At 38.9% G+C, this 21,747-nt stretch overlaps 1 protein-coding gene and 1 non-coding gene across 2 annotated transcripts in view; one reads left to right on the forward strand and one right to left on the reverse strand.

Moving 5' to 3' along the window:
- The window catches only part of ACER3 (alkaline ceramidase 3), a 152,403-nt gene that overhangs the window by 31,544 nt on the left and 99,112 nt on the right, over positions 1–21,747 (forward strand). The gene's annotated exons all lie outside the window — the stretch shown is intronic.
- LOC122450730 lies at positions 2,954–3,060 on the reverse strand. The gene has a single exon (XR_006272221.1). It is a non-coding gene; the product is annotated as a U6 spliceosomal RNA (small nuclear RNA).

The raw sequence follows: 21,747 nt of genomic DNA on the forward strand, positions 1-21,747 counted from the left end.
ATTCCAGATATACAAGTTCAATAGATTTTGGTACGCTGTTTTGTTCTTTTTCTTTTACCTAATTTGTTTGAATTTTTTCACTATTTCATTCTCTTTATTTTTTTCACATAAAATCAAAACCAAGTTTAAAAAAAATTAGTGTTTAGATTAAAGGTTAATGGGGAAAACCATAGAAATATTACAGTTATATGTATGTATGAGTATAACAGCACTGCTATTTTAGTTGGATCACAGAGAAACCTCTATTTGCTACATGGCACACTTGTCTTGGCTGACCTATCTCATTTTCTCTGGTTTTCTTTAAAGCAGGTTTTTTCAGACCTTTAAAAGCTGACACTTGGGCAATGAATACCCTGGAAAAAAGTCTAGTTTCAGTGGAACTTGGCCCAAAGGATTCAGATGGAACTAGAACAGTTCATTTGAGAGATTTGGGATTTAAAAAAGTTTTGAAACTTGTGTTTTACAGTGTTTATAATTTTTTCCTTACTGCTTAGGAATTTAGCTCAAACACTGAGAATTTTAAGTTAAATGAATTGAATTCATAAACTTATAGTTTTGATGTATTCTTTTTAAATTTTTTATTTATTTTTGGCTGTGCTGGGTCTTTGTTGCTGCTTGGGCTTTTCTCTAGTTGCAGCAGGCGAGGGCTACTCTAGTTGTGATATGCAGGCTTCTCATTGCTGTGACTTCTTTTTTTTTGCAGAGCACAAACACTAGGTCCCCTGGAGGAGGAAATGGCAACCCACTCCAGTATTCATGCCGGAAAAATCGCATGGACAGAGGAGCCTGGTGGGCTATAGTACATGGGGTCGCAAAGAGTTGGACATGAGTCAGTGGCTGAACATGCATGCATGCACAGGCTCTAGGGCGTTGACTTCAGTAGTTGTGCTCAATAGTTGCGGCTCCTTGGGCTTTAGAGCACAGGCTCAATAGTTGTGGCACAGGAGCTTAATTGCTTCCTGGATCAGAACCTGTGTCTCCTCCATTGGCAGGTGGATTCCTTATCACTGAGCCACTAGGGAAGCCTTACGTAATGTATTCTTTTGGGAAAAAAAAGGTTAGTTTCTTACACTGTTCACCATAAGATACTATTAAACATTAACAACTAATTATACATTTTCAAAAAATTCCACAACTCAGATAGCTTTTCATGTTTTAGTTCAGTTCAGTCACTCAGTCCGACTCTTTGCGACCCCATCAATCACAGCACGCCAGGCCTCCCTGTCCATCACCAACTCCCGGAGTCCACCCAAATCCATGTCCATCGAGTCGATGATGCCATCCAACCATCTCATCCTCTGTCGTCCCCTTCTCCTCCTGCCCTCAATCTTTCCCAGCATCAGGGTCTTTTCAAATGAGTCAGCTCTTCGCATCAGGTGGCCAAAGTATTGGAGTTTCAGCTTCAACATCAGTCCTTCCAACAAACACCCAGGACTGATCTCCTTTAGGATGGACTCGTTGGATCTCCATGCAGTCCAAGGGACTCTCAAGAGTCTTCTCCAACACCACAGCTCAAAAGCATCAATTCTTCAGTGCTCAGCTTTTTTTATAGTCCAACTCTCACATCCATACATGACCACTGGAAAAACCACATCCTTGACTAGACGGACCTTTGTTGGCAAAGTAATATCTCTGCTTTTTAATATGCTATCTAGGTTGGTCATAACTTTCCTTCCAAGGAATAAGTGTCTTTTAATTTCATGGCTGCAATCACCATCTGCAGTGATTCTGGAGCCCAGAAAAATAAAGTCAGCCACTGTTTGCACTGTTTCCCCATCTATCTGCCATGACGTGATGGGACCGGATGCCATGATCTTAGTTTTCTGAATGTTGAGCTTTAAGCCAACTTTTTCACTCTCCTCTTTCACTTTCATCAAGAGGCTCTTTAGTTCTTCTTCACTTTTCTGCCATAAGGGTGGTGTCATCTGCATATCTGAGATTATTGATATTTCTCCCAGCAGTATATTCCAGCTTGTGTTTCATTCGGCCCAGCATTTCTCATGATGTACTCTGCATGTAAGTTAAATAAGCGGGGTGACAATATACAGCCTTAGAAAATACTAAATTTAATTACTTGTTTCCATTTTATTGATTCACAAGCTGACTGAAAGAAATGAATGATTTTTGTTTCATTTGCCAAAAAACTGTTTAAAATTACCCAGAGGTTAAAGATATGTCATTCAATAAATGTTTAAGAAGCATATTTATAACCATCAGTTAGAAGTAGGTCAACTATATTTCAATTTAAAAAAGAGAGAGGGAGAAAAAAGAAAACCTAGGACGTTTAAGTAATTTTACTTTAAATGATAAATTATTAATGATTATTATGATACCCAAATAATTATTATGGTACCCAATTATCAAATAATTATATGATACCCTTTACTTAATGATTTTCATCTTGTGGATTTTTAAAACAAAAGATGAAATAACACAAGTAAATCAAAATCAACATAAGAATAAGAGAAATATAGAGTAGAAAGAAAATAAGTTACTAGTACCCTTGCATTTGAATACTGACTGCCTTATTATACAAGCTGCATGATTTTATATATATATTAGGACAAATTGCTTAATTTTAATTTTTACTTTCCTTAGCTGTCAAACTGAATTACAAATATCTCATAGCTTTGTTTTGAGGATCAAATTAGGCAAAGTAATAAATGATCTTATACACTCTAAAGTACTATTTAAACACTGTTTAGTGGCTTCCTTAAGAATTTAGAATATCAAATTATGCACTTATTCAAGCTTTCTTTTCATCCATGAACTGAAAAAGTATTCATTTCTCTCCTTTAAAATGTCTCACTTTTTCACTAAAACTGTAAACTCTACCTAACACAGTGCCTAAGCCCTATAATAGGTGCTCGTATATTTGTGGAGTGAAGGGATAAATATGTTCAGCTTCTTGATATCAACATTGTTTTTATTTATTTATTTATTTATTTTTTTAAAAAATATGGAACGCTTCACGAATTTGCGTGTCGTCCTTGCGCAGAGGCCATGCTAATCTTCTCTGTATCGTTCCAATCTTAGTATATGTGCTGCCGAAGCGAGCACTGATATCAACATTGTATGTTACTATTAACCTCTTTAATAGATTAATGCTGATGTCTTTGTGACTTGTTTTAGGAAACTTTTATCAGGATACAGAGATATTACTTTAAATCCTCAAGTTACAGCATAGTCATGTACAATTGACCCTTGAACAACATAGAGGTTAGGGCTGCTGAGCCCAGCATAGTTGAAAATTCCTGTATAACTTTACAGGTGACCCTCATTATGCAGAGTTCCTCATCCACAGATTCAACTAACCATGCATTGTATAGTAAGTACTGTACTATTTATTGAAGAAAATCAGTGAGTAAGTGGCCCTGTGAAGTTCAAACCCATGTTGTTCAAGGGTCAGCTGTGATTGCTGCAAACACTGGGGTCAGCCTCTTACCGCCAAGAGGCCTAGACTAGGCTTGAATCCAGTTCTGCCCCTAACTGGTTGAGCTCCTGTAGACAAGTCATTTAATCTTTTGTGCCTGAGTTTTTCTAGTAAAAATGGTGAGACCACACCTCTACAGGGTCTCTTTGAGGATTTAGTGTTAGTGGATGTGAAAGTATTTATAAAATGTAGAAAATTTTGTTTTATAAAATGTTGACATGGATATAAGCTAGGTCCTATGGCTTACTTTTATATACACAAAAGTGTGTAGAAAGTATTATTGCAAGATTTCACAGGTTTGGATAGTTGAAGGACTCGCCTGCATAGAGTGTATTTACCTAAGGCTTTTATTTAAAGGCAAAGGATGTGGTGCAGCAAGAGAAAGACAGCAGACAAGCATTGAGGATGTGGGGAATGTCAAAGGAAAACTCAAGATCCTGATTTATACACATGTCTATTTCATCTCTGGATTGAACCACCGACATCTGTGTGATAAGTTTTGGGTTCACGAGCACTCAAGGCAGAAGATCCCAGTGAGATATTTTTATGTCACTCTGGTCATATAGTCAAGGTAGGCAGACTAATGAGTTCTATCAGGTAGAAACCATCAGTGAACACTGATTCAGAGGCCACCAGAGGAGTTTTAGACTCTAAGCAGCACATCATTAAGTCCAACTGATCTTATCTTGTCCAAGATCCAGACATCCAGGTGTTTCCAGCGATAAGGGTAGAGCTTTCCTAGTCCTGCCATAAATTGACTCTGTCCTACACAGTTATGTTGGAGCACCCACTGTGCACAAGGCATATGCTGTGCCTTTGGCGTACCAGGAAGGGGAAGACAACTAGAGAGGTCGGAGATTAGTAAAGAAAAAAAATCAACAAAGTGATACTGGCATTTAGAGGAACAAGCGGCTGATTCTGTTAAGGTGTCTGGTGGAGATTTATTTAAGGCTTCACAACGGAAATAACAATGTAGATAGTTTTAAATGATGAATAGAATTTTTTATCCAAAAATGAATAATCATAGTTTACCTGTCAGTTCTTATAAATTGACGTTTCATGGAAAAATTGAGATCACAACTCAAAATAGTGACACAGATATTTTTTCTTAAGATGACCATCATGCTTTAAAATCTTTAGTTCTTTATGCAGATTCCCATTTCATTACAGAGAATATTAAAAATTGCATGTTAGATTTAATGCAATTAGTAATTTTTATTATTTTTATCAAAGTAAAAAGCATTAAAGTCTTCATGTAAATGAAAGCCTTCATCAAAGACATTGCTGACTGAAACTGCTTTTTTAACACTCCCCCCCCGCCCCGACTTATTGAGGTATAATTGACAGATTGTATATATTTAAAGAAGTTCCCGGTTCAAATCCAGGTGCCCCCTTGCCTACTTTTGGGCTTCCCAGATGGCTCAGTGGTAAAGAATTCCCCTGCCAATGTAGGAAACCCAGTAAACACGGGTTGGATCCCTGGGTGGGGAAAATCCGCTGGAGAAGGAAATGGCAACCTGCTCCTGTATTCTTGCCTAGGAAATCCCACGAATGGAGGAGCCTGGTGGTGGGCTGCAGTCCATGGGTTGCAAAGAGTCGGACATGACTTAGCAACTGAGCACGCACACATATGTTTAAAGTTCAACATGATGATTGGATACCCATATATATTGTGAAATGATTACTATGGTCAAGTTAATTAGCACAGTCATCACTGCACATGAAACTGCCTTTTTTGCAAAACTGAATGTTCAGTGGTGGGGAAGAATACAGTATGTGGTGGGGAAGAATATAGTATAGTTTGGTTGCTACTGCCCTGATTTGAGCAAAGGTGCCAGCAGGTGTACCCAGCATTGCCCTTGTGCCATCAGTGCAAATGTCAATACAGTGAATAAAGTAAATAACTCTCAGTATTATGAAAACACTCATGATCACTTATTTAGACTATTGCTAAAGTGTCCTCTTTGTCCCCTTCCAGTCTGTCAGGCATATCTTAAACTTACTTGTCTTTTTGTCATTCTTCTGCATCATTTGCTCTCCATTTGCTCCCTCTGGGATACAGTTCAAATTTTTTTACAGTTCTATACGGAGATCACAAACATGTTACCTATGTTTATATTGTTGTGCTGTGCTTAGTCACTCAGTCATGTCTGATTCTTTGCGACCCCGTGGACTGTAGCCTGCCAGGCTCCTCTGTCCATGGGGATTCTCCAGGCAAGAATACTGGAGTGGGTTGCCATGCCTTCCTAGTAGCTTCTTCTCCTTACCCAACTTGCCCCTTGAACATAAGTTATTTCTCCTGGTTTCATAGGCACACCGTGCTATTTCTTGCTTTTGCACATCCCTATATTATCTCTGCTGTTTTATGCATGTGTCTAACTCCTATTCACCCTTTAAGGCACACTCAAATGTCTCTTCTCTGAATTTTTCATCAAGTATACTAGGTCAAGGTTTAATTGATAGCATTTTTATCAACCTCCATTATGGTATGTTACATTTAAAAAGTTGATGCTATGTTCATATGAATTTTCTTTGTGAAAACAGCTTTTCTTGTTTTTCTTATTAGAAGTAATTATTTTCCTATTGTAGAACATTTTTAATAGGTCAATAGATATTGATTACTTTCAATATGCCATGCACAATGCTAAACCTGAGAGAAACAATGGTAAAATCTTTTTAAAAAAAAATTTTATTTATTTATTTATTTATTTGTGCTGGCTATTAGTTGTCACACTTGGGGTCTTCAATCTTCATTACAGTATGTGGGATCTTTGGTTGCAGCATGCAGACTGTTAGTTGCAACATGTGGGATCTAGTTACCTGACCGGGATTGCATCTGGGCCCCTGCATTGGGAGCTCGGAGTCTTAGCCACTGAACCACCAGAGAAGCTCTTTGTGGAGCTCATAGTAGATGTGGGGAAGTATTCAAATATGTTAACTCTTCAAAATATTGTGAAGGAAAAAATAAAATACAAAGAAGCTGAAAAAAAGAAAATGAAAAGCACCAGTAATCATTGTAACCAGCATCATGTTATAAAATGAAATTGAGGGCTTTTCTGGTGGTTCAGTGGTTAAGAATCCCTGCTGCCAATGCAGTGGGCCTGGGTTTAATTGCTGATCAGGGAACTGATAAATTCTGCTGCAACTAAGAGCCCACATGCTGCATCTAAAGTTTCTGCATGCCATAACTAAGACCAGGCACAGCCAGATGAATTAATTAAAAAAAAAAGAAATCGGTAAAAATGAGACCTTACTCAAGCAGGTCCATGATGCACAATTTCACTGCAGAACCAGGTGGCTTACATTCCATGGTACTAGCTCCTACTGCTTTTCCACCTCACCCTCATCCCATACCTGTGGCCTTATAGAAAATTTCTTAAGACCAGTTAATTATTTGTTATATATTCTCCAGACTCTTCTATTTCTCTGTGTGTATATATATGTGCACATGCATATGTTTTAAATAAAAATGTGAATATATATGATGTAATATTTTTGATGTGATTTTCTCACTTAACAAATTTATTGAACGCTTGTTGTCTTCGCTCAGTTGTGTTTGACTCTTTGTGACCCCGTGGACTGCAGCACAGCAGGCTTCCCTGTCCTTCACTGTCTCCTGGAGTTTGCTCAAACTTGTGTCCATTGAGTCAGTGATGCCATCCAACCATCTCATCCTTTGTCATCCCCTATTCCTTCTGCCTTCAGTCTTTCCCAGCATCAGGGTCTTTTCTGATGAGTTGGCTCTTCACATCAGGTGGCTGAAGTATTGGAGCTTTAGCTTCAGCATCAGTCCTTTCAGTGAATATACAGGATTGATTTCCTTTAGGATTGACTGGTTTGATGTGCTTGCAGTCCAAGGGACTCTCAAGAGTCTTCAGCACCACAGTTAGAAAGCATCAGTTCTTCGACACTCAGCCGCCGTTATGGTCTAACTCTCACATCTGTGCATGACTACTGGAAAAACCATAGCTGGACACTTACATGTCTTTAAAAAGTAATTTAGAAGATACACTTTTTCCATTCTATAGGAAAGTGAACGTGAAAGTGAAGTCTCTCAGTCGTGTCCGACTCTTTGCAACCCCGTGCACTGTAGCCCACCAGGCTCCTCCGTCCATGGGATTCTCCAGGCAAGAATACTGGAGTGGGTTGCCATTTCCTTCTCCAGGGGATCTTCCCGACCCAGGGATCGAACCCAGGTCTCCTGCATTGCAGGCAGATGCTTTAACTTCTGCTTACCTTTAAATTAAAAAAAATATTGAACCTGCATTTCTCTATCAAAAGTGAAACATTATCTATTGACTTACTGCTTGTGAAATAATACTCTCAGCATGCATTGTTCTTTAACTTTTCACTTACTATACTTTTTATCATACAAGTCAAGGTAAGAGCCTGAATCTGGCAGTGGTAGTGAGTATGGATGTAAGGGAACTCTACTCCAGTGAGCATTCCCATTCTTTGTCCATTGTCCTTCTGCTTTCTGTGATAGCTAGGATGCTTCTCCACCCCTTCATCTTTTCCTTTCCTTCTACCCCGACTAGAAAGACTCTCTTATATATATGAAGCATGTATACAGCAAACACCTGTGTACATGTACATAAATAAGGATTTCACTGAAACACTGTTTAATAGAAAAATATAGGAAACAGCCTAGAATGTCCATTAAAATGAGAATAGATATGTAAAATTTAGTATATTCCTATAATAGCATACTGTACAGTAATTTAAAGAAATGAACTAGAGCATCCTTCAAACTGTCTAGTGGATCTCTCAGTTATAATTTTTTTTTAATAAAAACTGTTGGTGGGGGGCTTCCCTGTTGCTTGAGTAGTAAAAAATCTGCTGCCAATGCAGGAGACACTGGTTTGATCTCTGATCCAGGAAGATCCCACACACAGCACAGCAATGAGCCCGTGCGCCACGGCCACTGAGCCTGTGCCCTGGAGCCCGGGCTCTGCCTCGCGAGCAGCACTGCAGTGAGAAGCCCACCCGCGGCACCTGGAGAGTAGCCTCTGCTGCCACAACTGGGTAAAGCCCGGGGAGCAGCCAAGACCCAGCATAGCCAAAAATAGCTAACTAAAAACTATATAAAGCAAAACAAAAACTATTGGTGGAATGATACATACAGAGTTATTCTATTTAGGTAAATATCAAAAACACAAAGCTTAAACTATGTTTATGGACATATATGTAAAATAACTTTTTAATGAATTTCAATAATGCATATCAAATTAACACCAGCCATTACCTCCGGAAGTCTGTAAAGGGAAATTGAACTGGAGAGATCGATGACTTTGACTTTATCTGTAATATTAATAGTTTATTCCCTTTATTAAAATAAAAACCTTGAGGCAGACAAGACAAAATATAAGCAGTGATCAGCTGTAGGCAGATGTGTTGGTGCCCTTATTCTTTTTTCTGCATTTTAAAGTTTCTGAAATTAAAGTTTATGTTGTGTAGCATGACTCCCTCTTTTCTTCACCTATTCCTAGAGAAGGAGTGGATCAATAATAATGTTTTTTATGATATAGATTGGGCCAGGAACCAGTTCTTATAAGAAATACCACTACTTGCTGTCTAGCAATTTTTGTGTTGTTACCCAGTGATTGCTTCTGCATTTGAAAGTCTTCTGTAAACTACAACTCACCAGATATGATTTCAAATGAATCTATTGTGAAACCTGTGATATTTATCTAACTTGCTGTGAGTGGACTTGCTGCTGGTATGATTATATCTGTTTCTGTGGTTACCTCTTTCATATTGTTGGCAACAAGGATAACAATCTCATATGGTGACTTTGAGTGCTTTCATTTTTTTTTCTTTCTTTGTTTTTAACTGTTCAGATTTACAAGACTATTTTCGAAGAAAATAAGCCAACAGTGTCCAGATTTATGAAATTATTGTTGCTTATCATGATACTGTTGTTGTTTAGTCACAAAGTCATGTCCGACTCTTTTGTAACCTCATGGACTGTAGCCTGCCAGGCTCCTCTGTCCATGGGATTTCCCAGGCAGGAGGACTGGAGTGGGTTTGCCATTTCCTTTTCCAGGGGATCTTCTGACCCAGGGATTGAACCCGGGTCTCTTGTGTCTCTGCATTGGCAGGCAGATTCTTTACCATGCATGATCAGGGAAGCCTTTAACCATGGTATACCAACTATAATTTTCACAATAAATATTAGAATAACCATTTCTTATTCCTATTTTTAAAGATTATATATAGATTCCAATGAATCTATTACTGTTTTTTTCTAAGAAATGATTATAGGTGTATATTTTTCTAAATTCTTTCACATTATTAGAATAAAACTGTTATATCTTATTATAGAATAAAATCTTAGGAGAAGAGGTAACATTTGTTGTGTACCAACTCAGCATTTTATCATAATGATAGGTATTATGCCTAATGTACATATGAGGAGATTAAGCCTTAAGGTTGTTAAGTGGGCTGAATAAACTTTTCATAAAATATATTATTAATAAACAAAATGAAAAATCTATGGACAAAAATAGTTCAATAATCCAAAGAAATAAAATGATATATAATTTTTCATCTCTTATATAAGAGATTGTATTGTTTAGTTTTAGGGTTTTATACTGTGACCATTCACCCTTACATACTGCTAATAGGAGAATACTTGTTCCAGTCATTCTGGAAAGCGGCTTGGATATACTCTCTTAACAGCATATATAACATACAGCAGTGCTAATTATATTTATCATATGTGTATTACATTCCTATGTGATTTTGCGCTAGTGGTAAAGAACCTGCCTGCCAATGCAAGAGACATAAGAGACTCAGGTTGGTTCCCTGGGCAGGGCAACCTACTCCAGTATGTCTTGCCTGGAGAATCCCATGGACAGAGGAGCCTCGTGGGCAAAAGTCCATAGGTTCTCACAGAGTTGGACATGACTAAAGCAACTTAGCACACACATTATAAAACAGTCATCTTATAATGAAGTTTGTACCTTTTCTATTAATTTGTTCTTAAAGTATAATTGATCTACAATGTTGTGTTAGTTCCTAGTATACAAACAACATAGTGATTTGATTACTTCTAGACATTTCAAAATGATAAATCTAGTTACCATTTGTTACCATACAAAGATATTAAATAATTACTGGCTTTAATAATCACCACACTGTACATTTCATACCTGTGACCTGTTTATTTTGTAACTGGAACTTTGGACCTCTTGATCTCCCTCACCTATCCACGCCCTACCCCCTCCCCATCCTTATTCCTTCTGCCAACTGACTGTTTGTTCTTTTATCTATGAGTCTGTTTTTATTTAGCTATGTTTATTCATTTGTGTTTTCAGATTCCACATATAAGTGAAATCATACAGTATTTGTCTTTCTTCGTCTGACATATTTCACTTAGCATAATACCCTCCAAGTCCATCCATGTTGCACATGTCAAAATTGCAGTCTTAATCACTGTGTGGTAAGTAGTTCATCGGGTGTTTGTGTGTGCGTGCATCTTTGTGTGTATCTCATGTCTTTTTTTTTTGGCCACACCATTCGGCTTGCCAGGATCTCAGCTCCCCACCCAGAGGTTGAACCTGGGCTACAGAAGTGAGAGCCCAGAATCCTAACCACCAGCCACCAGAGAACTGCCACATCTTTTATATGGTTTGATTGTTTTGCATGTATTAATAGCTGTCCAATTCCCCCCAACACCATTTGAGAGGCTGTCTTTCCCCATTATATAGCTTTGCCTCCTTGTCATAGATTGGTTGTCCACAGAAGTAGGGATTCATTTCTGGGCTCTGTTCTGTTCTGTTGGTCTATGTGTCTGTTTTTGTGCTAGTATCATGCTGATTTGATTACTGTAGCTTTGTAATATAGTTTAAATCAGGGAGTATGATAGTTCCAGCTTTGTTCTTCTTTCTGAAGATTGTTTTGGCAATTCAGAGTTTTTGTGTTTCCATACAAATTTTGGAATTATATGTTCTAGCTTTGTGACAGACGCCATTAGTATTTTGATGGGTGTTGCCCTACATCTGTAGATTGCCTTGAGTAGAATGGTCACTTTAACAATATTAATTCTTCCAACTCATGAGCATGGTGTATCTTTTCATCTGTGTTGTCTTTAATTTCTTTCATCAATATCTTATCGTTTTCCAAGTACAATTCTTTTACTTCCTTAGTTAGATTTATTCCCAGGTATTTTATTCTTTTTGATCTGATTGTAAATGAGATTGTTTTCTTAATTTCACTTTCTGGTAGTTCATTGTTAGTGTATAGAAATGCAACAAATTTCTATTTATTAATTTTGTATCCTACAACTTTACCAAATTCATTAATGAATTCCAGTAGTTTTCTGGTGGTGTCATTAGGATTGTGTGTAGGGTATTATGTCATTTGCTAACAGTGACAGTTCTTCTTCTTTTTCAACTTTGATTCTTTTTATTTCCTTTTCTTGTCTTGATTGTTGTGGTTCGGACTTTAAAAACTATGTTGAATAAAAATGGTGAGAGTGGCATCCTTGTCTTGTTCTTGATCTTAAAGGAAATGCTTTCAGATTTTCACCCTTGAGTAAGATGTTAGCTGTGGGCTAATCATATATGGCCTTTATCACTTTCCTTTAGGGCATTTAAAGAAAAAGGTTATAGAACCCTAATCACTCATTTTTGGTGGAGGAAATCCCTGAGTCTTGATCAGAATAACTTGGAGGTAGTGTAACAGCCATTTTTTTCCCCTTGTGCCTAATATACATGAGAATAAGTTATTTTAAAAACATTGTTTGCATGTTTTAAGTCAGCTTAGGAAAATTTTTATGCCATTGTAAAAAACTTAAATCATAAAATATGGATGGGTGTCCTTGGTGAGATTTTAATAGTAATAAGTAGCTTGCATTTTTATTAAAGTTATAAAATGCATTTTATAGGACTTGTACATTCATGACTTTTAAGAGATGCATTTCAACTCTAAGTAAATGAAAAATTATAGTGAAATTAGTCGTGAAGAATAAATGTTAAATTAATTTGAGGGTAAAGAATGGCTCCATTATATCATAATTGAATTGCATCTAAAATAATGTCACTTTGGTTTTAAGTACCTTTACTCTTTTGTGAATTTGTTACTAGTTTGATTTGTGTGAGGGCAGTCTATCTGGTTTTCCTTTGTATTCCCTTACAGTGCCTTTCAGAGTAGATGCTCAGTAAGTATTTGCTATTGAATGAATGGGTAAATGTACGGCAACTGCTCTTAAGAAATTTAACTTAAAGAGATAATACATAAATATCTATATTCTGATTTAGTGAAAAGAGCTGTCTGTGGAAGACAGTCTATGCTAAGTGCCAGATGAAAGATTAGAACAGTAAGTGCTGTAAGAAGAGAATGATCATTTTCAGTAGGATGATTAGGCAAAACTGACTTTATTGAGTTGAGCCCTGCAAAGAAACTTTTAATCAAAATGGAGAGGAAGTAGGGATTATAAAAAATCTTGATTTCATCAAATGTTTCTCAAGTGAGTTTAAGACTATGTTATTTCCCTTGTCTTCCTGACTCTCTTCTTCTCTACCATGCTTATCTGTTAACTATTAATTCTCACTGTTCAGCTCTCATCTTTGACCCTTTTTGAAAGCAGTCTTATGTACAAGTAATGCTCTTTTTGAGTTTCCCTTGTGGCTTAGTGGGCTTCCCAGGTGTCGCTAATGGTAAAGAACCCACCTGCCAATACAAGAGACGTAAGAGACAAGGTTTTGATCCTTAGGCCGGGAAGATTCCCCTGGAGGAGGACACGGCAACCCACTCCAGTATTCTTGCTTGGAGAATCCCATGGACAGAGCAGCCTGGTGGGCTATAGTCCGTAACATCACAAAGAGTCAGAGAGACTGAAGCAACTTAGCATGCACTCACGGTGGCTTAGTGGTAAAGAATCTGCTTGCAATCCTGGGGACATGGGTTCAGTCCCTGGGTTGGGAGAGCCCCTGCTGAAGGAAATGGCAACGGCCTCCAGTATTTTTGTCTGGGAAATCCCATGGACAGAGGAGTATGGTGGGTGACAGTCCATAGGGTCGCAAAAGTTGAGCACAACTTGCCAACTGAACCACCACCAGTGCTCTTTTTGCTCTTCTTTCCTGCCAGGCCTGCCAGCTAGATGAACAGGTCGAGGACGCAATCACCAGAGCACCTGAGAAATAAAAGACTAGGAAAGATGGGGTTGAGAGGGACAGAGTCAGCTTGTGACTGATTCCGACGACTTTATTGAGGGGTAACATACATATATATACTAACAGGATTCACCAAATTTTAGATCAAAGGCTTGCATACGTGCAGAACTGCAGATACTAGTTTTAGGAGTTTTATCTTAACTCCAGCAGAGCATGGCACCAGCGTCTTACAATCAGGTAAAGACTACCTAGACATAAGCCATTCACAGGAGCCCGATAATCTTATCAAGAGTCAGGAAAATGGGCAAATGGTGGCTGCAGCGATTTCCTTGAGGGAGGTGAGAAAGGCCAATTTGCACTTTAACAAATCAGGGGTGGCGGGACAGAGAGGGACCTCTTGATCTCTCTCAGGGCCGAGAAGGGGCCTGAGCAGTCAGGCCGGCTCCCTGCATCTCCCCCTTTTCTTTTGACTAATGGCCATTATATCTCCCTCGAAGGAAATGGCCGCGTTTGCAAACGGGAAAACATCAGCAATCTTTTATTTATCATCTCAGATAAGCATTGACAAATGCAAGGGCCAAAACACAGCAATAACAATATGCATATAATGATAAAAATTATAGATTTCCACCAACCACTATGAAACCAGGCAGATATCTGACTCCAAATGCTGGAGTCAGAAAAATCCATAGCGGCTACTTGTTGTTTCATATCTTCTAAAGCATCAGAAACATTTGAGGAATAATCAGGAATATATACACAACACTCCATTTTTATTAAGGCACATGTTCCCCCTTGAGAGGCTGTTAGAATATCCAGAGCCATACGATTTTGTAGAACGGCTTTTCTCATCTGTTTTTGTTCTTCATTAAGAGCCTCTAAAGCTCTTCTAGTATCTGTCAAAGCTTGTTTTGTAAAATTGTTCAAAGCCTCTACCCTGAGCATAATATCAGTGGCTCCTAAAGAGGGCACAAAAATTGAGGCTAAATAATCATACCAATGAAAAACAGAGCGTGACCACCGGGCTTTAACATAAGGTAAATTAACAGGTTGACTTTTTGCTTATGAATTCTCCCAGGGGCAAACACAAACCCTAGGGTACATCTCCCCACCCATCCTACAGGGAGCCAGGGCCAAAGGTTGTATCCACAAATCCATCGAGTGTTATTTGGGGTTACCCATCTTATACCAGGGCTATTTTCCCAATCTGTCCCTGGCCATATAACAGACTTGTTGACAATAAACGTTACATCCATTACAGTCTTACATTTGTGGGTAGGCAATAGTCCCATATGTTTCATGTGATATCCTGGAAATTCTCGACCTCCAAATGTTGGTACATGAGTCTTTTGCTCCCAGCAAATGTCAGCAGGGGTCAGTAGCTGTCCTTTTTCAGGGGTCATCCAGAAATATTCATCCCAAACTTGGTAGTAGTCACCCTCAAATCGATTAAAATCATTAGGAGAAGAAACAGATCTATTTTCATAATATAAGTACGCATTAACACTCATGCATCTGCTGATTTGTCGGGAGAAGATTCCTCTGCTGTAAAGTCAGCCGACCTAATTGCTGATTCAGTGATCTCTTCCGTCTGGCGTACCAGCCTTTCCGGGAGCCAGCGCGGTGCTTCGGCGTCCTGTGGAAAAACACATACCTGACCCCTCCCCCAAATTAACACTGGATCTGGGCCATGCCAGTTATTATCCAGCGGGTCTTTCCACAAGACCATCGGCTTTCTGCTGGAAATCTGAGGGTCCCAAAATCTCTGCGCGGCTGAATGTCCTTCTTTATCTAAAATTAAAAAATTTAAAATATATAAAGCGTGATTAAGGTAATTTCTGGGCAGAAGGGGGTAGAGCTCCCCCCTCTGTATTTTTTGAAGCTGTAGTTTCAAAGTTTGATTGAAACTTTGAAAGGAAGGGACGATGCCTTGACCCTGTGGATTATAAGGAATGCCTGTTTTTAGGGTGATAGAAAAAGAGGAACAAAAATTTTTGAAGGCAGAGGAGACATAGCCGGGGCCATTATCAGTTTTTATAATCTTTGGCGTGCCTAAAATGGAAAAAGCATAAAGACAATGTGAGATAGAATGTTTTGCGGCTTCACCAGTCTGTAAGGATGCCACAATATATCCTGAAAAGGTGTCAATAGATACATGAACGTACTTTAAACAACCAAAGGAAGGGACATGAGTGACATCCATTTGCCAAAGATGATTCGGTAGAAGCCCGCGAGGATTAACGCCAAGATGTGGAACTGGAAGAAACTTAGGGTAAACAGAACAAGATTTAACAATTTGTCATGCAGTCTCTCGAGGGATTTGAAACTGCAAACGAAGAGTATTACTATTCTGGTGATGTAGCGCATGTGATTGCTGTGCTGCTTCCACCTGTGAAAGAAAAACTCTAGTGTGAGAATCAGCCATCTGATTTCCCATAGATAGAGGTCCAGGAAGCCCAGTGTGGGCACGTAAATGTCCAAAGAAGCAGGGTAAGGTGCGCTGTTGCAGCAGAGACTGAATCGAACGTAACAAATGTTGAATGTTAGAATTCACAGTAGAAATAAAGGGAACAGTTTCTATATATTGCAAAGCATGAGCAATGTATTTGCTATCAGTAAACAAATTAAAAGACTGTGAGGAATATCGTGAGCATACTTTATGAATGGCTGAAAGTTCTACTTCTTGAGCCGATGTATAGTTCGTCTGCCAGGAGAAAGGGGTATCATTAACCACAAAGGCAGCAGTTCCATTGGAGGATCCATCAGTAAAGATCGTAAGAGCATCTTGAATAGGAACATTAGAAACATTCTTTGGAAAAATAAATGAATGCTGGCTGGCAAAATGCAAAAGTTTATCAGAAGGTAAATGATTAATAATTTGACCTGTAAAGGAGGAAAAGGCCAAAGCCCACGAGTCATTAAACTGAAAAAGCCATTCCTGCTGTTCTTTGGTATAGGGCACATAAATGTAAGCAGGATCGGCTCCCAACATTTCTCTGGAAAGACGCCTTCCTTTGGCAACGAGGAGGCTAATGGAATCAAAAAAAAGGAGTAAGAACTTTTGAAGGCGATACAGGTAAATGGATCCACTGTAAGGGAGCATTTTGACATAACACTGCCGTCGGGGAATGTTTAGAGGGAAACACATATAGTCCCCACGGTTGAGAAAAATCACAGTAGGTAGCAAAATGTTGAGAGAGGGCCTTTTCAACTAGGGCCAGAGCAGCTCACCCCTCATCGTTTAGTATTCTAGGGGAGGAAGGGTCAGTTGTTGATTAAGGTTTCGAAATTGTCCTTCCTCCATTAGCATGTCAAAAGTAACCTGCAGCCCATTACGGCGGTTACGGTCTTCAATGATGTTACAGACCTCGCCGTATTTTGAGCGCCACAAGAGATAATCACCTCCTGAGAGACAGGCTCGCGCAACAGCCTTCCAATCATTAGGAGGCAAGTATTGAGATGAAAGACTTTCAATTATGGCTAGAGTAAACGGCGCAGTAGGCCCGTATTGAGCGCAAGCTTGTTTCAGTTGTTTAAAAGGCAGAGGCTCATGATACCTCCGATGATTAGCATCTTGAAAAACAGGGAAAATCATAGAATATCCCTCAAGATTTTCACCCTGTTCTCGGGCTGTTTTCACAGCCATTTGTAGTGGTGAAAGTACTGGCCTTTTTAGGCTAGATGGAACATATACTGGCGCTGTTGGAATCAAAGGCGCTTCTGCGAGAGAAGGGGGAGGGAGTGGGACGGGCGGCGGCAGCGGGTCAGGATCTAAACCGGCTATAACAGATGGCGTTTTAGAATGCAACGGCTTAGTTGTATTTATGGGCGATAAGTCTAGTTGTTCCATTCTCTGAGATATGGATGTTAGCATCTCTCTAAGTTCAGAAAAAGGGGAGCCTTGGTCTTTATTCTTTTGTTGAGTTATTATAAAGGCATCCCATCCTTCTTTGTCATGCTCAAAAGCCTGCTCTTTTAAATCGTCTTCCTCATCAGGAGAAAGTTCCGAATCTGAGTCTTGTTCGAGAGCAGTAGTCTCATTATCATTTTTTCTGGAACCTGAAACAACTGGGGAGTCATATATGTGCTCCGCTACCCGTTGGGGGGCACCTGAACACTTGGGTGTTATAAATTTCAAGGCTGTTTCAAATTTCCTACTCTCGTGTTCTGGGTTTAAACAATATCTTATTAGAGTCCATAGAGAATAAACATCAAGAGGAACTTTGTCTGGTCCACAGAGGGTATAAACTGTTTGAATTTGTTCTCCCACCTTTACCCAAGTTTCAAGGCTAATAGTTCCTTCCTCTGGGAACCAAGGACAAGTTTCCTCCACAAAGACAAGAAATCTTTCTAATTTCTGTTTAGACACAGAAATTCCTCTAGCTTTTAGCATAGTTTTTAACATAGAAACAAAGAACTGCCTACTATTACTTTGCCCCATAATTTTTACTCTCAACTATACCCTCTCCACCCACAGTTTTCCAACGATACCTGAATAGGTGAGGCTTTCTCCCGGGATCACTTTCAATATTTTTGGGTGGCTGTGCTCTGGGGTCCGCCCACGTCCCTCGTTCTGGCGCCACTTGCCGGGCCTGCCGGCTAGATGAACAGGTCGAGGACGCAATCACCAGAGCACCTGAGAAATAAAAGACTAGGAAAGATGGGGTTGAGAGGGACAGAGTCAGCTTGTGACTGATTCCGACGACTTTATTGAGGGGTAACATACATATATATACTAACAGGATTCACCAAATTTTAGATCAAAGACTTGTATACGTGCAGAACTGCAGATACTAGTTTTAGGAGTTTTATCTTAACTCCAGCAGAGCATGGCACCAGCGTCTTACAATCAGGTAAAGACTACCTAGACATAAGCCATTCACAGGAGCCCGATAATCTTATCAGAGTCAGGAAAATGGGCAAATGGTGGCTGCAGCGATTTCCTTGAGGGAGGTGAGAAAGGCCAATTTGCACTTTAACAAATCAGGGGTGGCGGGACAGAGAGGGACCTCTTGATCTCTCTCAGGGCCGAGAAGGGGCCTGAGCAGTCAGGCCGGCTCCCCGCACTTTCCCACCCTATAACCGCTGTCTTGTTAGGCAAGAGTTTACCTGAGCTATAATTGATAGGAGCTCCCCAGTTCTTCTCTCATGTCTTTACCACTATGTTTTTGGCCTTTCTTCCCAAATCTAAAATGTACTTCTTCTTGAATTTAATGTGATTATTTCCATTTTTATAATATGTAATTTTAAAATATTTTTGTTATAACTTAAATGCAATAAAGTGAAAGTGTAACTGAGATGTTTTTAAAAAATAATGTGAAAAAAGTTTTCATAAACTAAGTAATGTTTTGAAGCTACTGTATGTACTGCAGAGAAAATAAGGTGCTCTTGTATTGATAATGATAAATACGTACCTTTCCTTCTTTCAAGACAGGTCAAGTGCTACCTCCTTACTGAAGCCCTTCTTGGGATCCCTCTGTATACTGTTTGTGCCCTTTCATCCTGCCATTCTCCATTACTAGCTGCTTATCTGTTTGTCTTTCCTACTAAATTGTGTGTGTGTGTGTGTGTATATATATATATATATATACACTTTCTCAGGACAGGAACCAGGGTTGCAAACCTTTCTTCCTATTTCCTGACTCAGTGCTTTGCCCATAAAAAATTCTTAATGAATATTTGTCAAATTGAGCTTGCTTTGTGTTTATCACTTTTTAAAGTAAGACAGACCTGTATTGGTTTTTTGTTTTTATTCTGATATCTGTCTTAATTAAAAGCTGCTAAGAAGGGACTTCCCTGGTGTTCCAGTGGTTAAGACTTCGCCTTCCGATGCAGGAGGTACAGGTTTGATCCCTGGTCAGGGAGCTAAGATACCACATACCTTGTGGCCAAAAAACTAAAACATAGAACAGAAGCAGTACTGTAACAAATTTAGCAAAGACTTTAAAAAAATAGCTGCTAAGGAGCCCCTGTAACATACACACACACACACACACACATGTATATTTTAAACTTGGTGAATCAGAATACTCGGCTCTCCTTGTTATTGGTCTGGATTGGAAGACAGACTTTCTCCCTTGTGACCACTGTTCTTGAGCTTATTTAAGTACTAAGACAATTCCCAGGCAGCACTTAATTTTTAGCACAGCAAGATTGTGGAAGTTCCTGTATAATGTTCATGGATCTTTCTCGTATCAGAAATAATCTTTATAATGTGTTATTTGGTTGTATTTATTTTTATAATTTTAATTATTTAAATAGTATTTTCCTGTGTTTTATAGGTCAAGAAACTAAGACTTAAGCATAAATTGCCAAGTTCACACAGAAAGTGGTAGTAGGTATGAAGAGAATGTTGCCTTCTATAATTGAGATTAAATGAGTTGATCTCCCTTTTTCCAGCTCCAAAGACTCTGAAGCTCTGAGAGTCTTTAACATTATTTGAACACTTGGATAGGCAGTAAAATATTTGACAAAATGAACTTGCTTTGAGGAAAGTATCGGGTTGCTTTCGGCTCAAACCGGTAACTGCTTTCATCTAGCTCATTTGCTGACTGCTCAGGAGGGCTCCTCGGCATGGCAGTGAAGCAGTATAGATCACTTTTTCAGCTTCACCAGGTTTTAATGGTTCTATTTTTTTACCCGTAACTCTGGGTGGTGGTTATACAATTGTAAATACAGCTGAGCTCTACATTGTCTACTCCTTTGCCCCAGGACTCATGTATTTTGCTCAATTTGGGAGCCTTTTTAAGACTGCTGAGCACGCTGGCTCCACCTACTGTCATGCTGAAGCTACTGCATCTTCATTCAGTGTTATTTCAAACTTAACTCTTTTGCACATTGCCTGTTTCCCCTGACCTTCTTTCTTATACTTTTGATATTTGAGTTTTCTTATCATTTGCTAAAAGATGACTTTACTGATTAATAAATTTTGAAATTACTGAAATGTTGTCAGCCTCACCCATAATTTGTATTGAGAGGAGAATTCATAGATACTGTATTTCAGAGTATAAAAATACCACAGTTTTTAGAGTTTAAAAAATCCCTTTTGTCCGTATCCAAACAGGATTCCCTCTAGAAAAAAAAGGTTTTTCTTACTTTAATGTTTTAGTACACTATTGTGTGGTATATGAATGAATCTCTAGTTTTATTTCTGGGGGGAAAAAACCCTGTTTTAATTGAATTTTCTGGAAGCACCTCAAGCTCAATTAAACTCTTAGTAGAAGAAATTTAGCCTTTATTTTCTATCATTTATTTATTTTATTGATATCTTAATTTTAAATTATAAAAGCAGGATAACCACATTGTAGAAAATATGAAAAAAAAATTCATTGCCTTACTATCTTAAAACTCTCTTACTTTGGTGCTTGGGGAACCATCACCAAGCATAGTTTGGCCCAGCAATAATAAACATATGTTTTGGTAAAAACATAGTTTTATAATTTTTATCAATAGTAGTTATCATTATATTATCTCTTAGATCTAAATTCATCATTCATTGCGTGTTCTGTGAAAATGGACCTGTGCGCTTTAAATTTGTTTCCTTTGCCAGATGTTAAATTTTGTCAGTAGAGGGCGCTGGAGAGACATTGCAAGAGGAAGATTTTCCCTTCCTGGTTCTGGTGTGCTGGCTTGGTGGCTTCTTAAGTGCCTGACCCTTGCACTGTAAGTGTTCATCCAGCTTCTGTCCCACACAGTGCCCAGATCCTAAAGCTTACGTGGCTTCTCCATTGCCAGCTCATTCACTACTGCAGTCAGCAGCACCAGTGGCCATTAGCTTCCCACTCCAGGTGATCACTTTTCCTTGGCATCCTAGAGGGCAGATTAAGGACAAGTTCCTAAGGGTGTTTGATAGTCACTGTTGCCATCTCCTGTTTGACAACTTCCAATTTACCTTGATTCATGGCCCTAACATTCCAGGTTCCTATGCAAAATTCAGACTTAAATTGAGGAAAGTAGGGAAAACCACTAGACCATTTAGGTATGACCTAAATCAAATCCCTTTCTATTATACAGTAGAAGTGACAAATAGATTCAAGGGATTAGACCTGATAGACAAAGTGCCTGAAGAACTATGGATAGAGGTTCCTAACATTGTTTAGGAGGTGGTGATCAGAGCCATCCCCAAGAAGAAGATATGCAAAAAGGCAAAATGGTTTTCTGAGGAGGCCTTACAAATAGCTGAGAAAAGAAGAGAAA

This window comes from Cervus canadensis, chromosome 11 (genome assembly GCF_019320065.1).
Source record: "Cervus canadensis isolate Bull #8, Minnesota chromosome 11, ASM1932006v1, whole genome shotgun sequence".
Classification (NCBI taxonomy): domain Eukaryota; kingdom Metazoa; phylum Chordata; class Mammalia; order Artiodactyla; family Cervidae; genus Cervus; species Cervus canadensis.